This window comes from Phoenix dactylifera, chromosome 8, assembly GCF_051530095.1.
Source record: "Phoenix dactylifera cultivar Ajwa chromosome 8, Ajwa_hap1_PhDact_Kaust_v1.1, whole genome shotgun sequence".
Classification (NCBI taxonomy): Eukaryota; Viridiplantae; Streptophyta; class Magnoliopsida; order Arecales; family Arecaceae; genus Phoenix; species Phoenix dactylifera.
In genome coordinates this window covers 17522371-17524542 of record NC_143197.1, presented here as the reverse complement: position 1 = coordinate 17524542, position 2172 = coordinate 17522371, and the positions used below count along the sequence as shown (strand labels likewise).

The 2172-nt window shown below is 38.0% G+C and overlaps 1 non-coding gene across 1 annotated transcript; it reads right to left on the bottom strand.

The window, feature by feature from the left end:
- Positions 1 to 313: 313 nt before the first annotated feature.
- LOC113461241 (small nucleolar RNA snoR97) lies at positions 314 to 423 on the bottom strand. Its single transcript, XR_003383378.1, has one exon. It is a non-coding gene; the product is annotated as a small nucleolar RNA snoR97 (small nucleolar RNA).
- Positions 424 to 2172: the final 1749 nt, after the last annotated feature.

The following is a 2172-nucleotide window of genomic DNA, read 5'->3' as shown; positions in this document are numbered from 1 at the left end:
TATACATAAAAAAGGCATGCACAATAAAGGATATCCCATGCTATTATTCAAATCCAGTATTTGAATCCAGCGACGAAGTGACGGAAACACATACTTTCCGAGTTTATTTTTCTTCGTATGCGTTTTTAGTGAGGGTTAGAAGAGAAAAACTAGGAAACTCAAAAATTGCCAGTATGGTCTAAACTTCGCCAGCAAATAAAAGGCATACTTCACAAAAAGAAATGGAACATAATGACGGAGCAATGGTAAGCCGAAGATAATGTCCCATCCCATGGCAACCAAAAGACTATGATTAGGGAAGTGAAGATAAAGGATATCTTAAGTCGTCATTTATCTCCAATCTCTTATACATTACTGAGATGAAGGTGATAATAATATCACCACTTTATGAACTATTTTTCACCTCCATCACCATCTTGAAAGTGTTGGCTACAATTTGAAACTAAGATCAAATATTTGAGAAGACAGGATAAGAGCACATCAATGAAATGAACCAAATGAGGGACGCTTAGAATAGGATCCGTATGGCACTGACAATTAAGTAATGTACAGGTGCCATGATAGGACGTCATGGAAGTTGCAACATATAAGAGCTGAAATGCCTGTTCATGATGTTGTATATAAAAATATTATGCGGTGTGATAGAGCATAGATAGAACTGGAAGACTGCTTTGCAGGACAGAAGTAATACCCACAAACAGACCAAAAACAGATCGCCTAATTATCACGATCACACTACCACAATGGTATCTATCTGATCCAAGAAGGTTTGCCAGATAGAACATTGTTTACACTTCAATTTAATCACAGTGTTAAACTATGCAAGTGAGACATGCATTAATATGTAGCAAAATTGCAACAGGAAAATGTGTACTCATTGAAAGTTCCAACATGCACAAAATCGTTCAGCAAATTGTTTTAGTAGGAAGAAGGCGCAGAAGAATGACATATAATTCACAGATCAGTTTAAATACAACTCAAAGCAACATTGAAAAGCGCAGCTCTTGCCAGACTACTTGAGTTTTAGTTTCTGCAGTTCCAATGGTGTCAAAAATTTGGAACTAATTTGAGCAATTTTGACTGAAAATACAAAAAATATTAAGAATTTTTCAGGAAAAAAAAAGAAAAATAAAATTGGTTAACTAATTAAAATATCATTTCAACGTGTGTGTGTGTGTGTATGTGGTTTAGGAACTTTAGCTGTATTCTTTTAGTTTTTTCTCATCAAAACAATAAAAAAAGATTTTTTTAAAGATAAATTGTTCAAAAATTCTAGTTTACAACATACTATATCATTGCACTGTTAGTATATATTAAGAGAAATGTCTAGTGAAATTGGAGCCCTTGAATTACCAAACACTTTTTTCCAAAAATTTACTTTTCCTCGAAAGTGTTTTAGAATCTAATGGTTTGGAATATTAGATTTGTAAAATTTACCAAACATTTAAACCAGTTTGGCTTGGGTTTCACTTTAGTTATGGAATTTTGGACAAAACACCAAATTGTGGATCAAACTATATCTATAAAGGTAAAAATCCCTATAAAAAATTTTAAATATAAATTATACTCTAATGCTAAAGTGTTTGTTGATACATACTACACTTGTCTCATATTGTATGCACCATGTAGACCAGAAGATGCTTAAAATTTTCGATTCTTAACCTAATATTGTTATTATGGGGAAATGGTCACTCACCTTGCCCTATCATAGGGCGGAAGAGGAGAGGAGGTATAGTGGGGAAACAAGCACTCACCTTAGTGAGGAAGAAGAAGAAGCCCTCTGCCCTCTCCGTATAGTGAGGAGAGGGCAGAGGGTCTTAGTGTGACATAGGAGGAAGAAGAAGGGCATGAGAGACAGTGGTGGCGCTCTCGGGAGGGGAGAGAGAGTCGCACGAGGAGGTGGAGGCTGGAGAAGGAAGGAGGTCGGACAAGATTGGAGGTGGAAGAGCATGGAAGCTAGGAAGAGCGAGTGGGAGGGAGACGGAGCGAGAGGGCCAACTAGGTGGGGCCGTTGCAGTGGAAAACCAAGAGAAGGAGAGAGTGTGTGTGAGAGAGAGACTCCCCATAGAGCACGGGACCACTTAAAGCAGTGCCCGCATTGGGTCCGCCACGGGTCCACTTAAGGTGGTGCCTGTATGATGGCAGCCTAGGTCATGATCCAGTAAAGCTGGG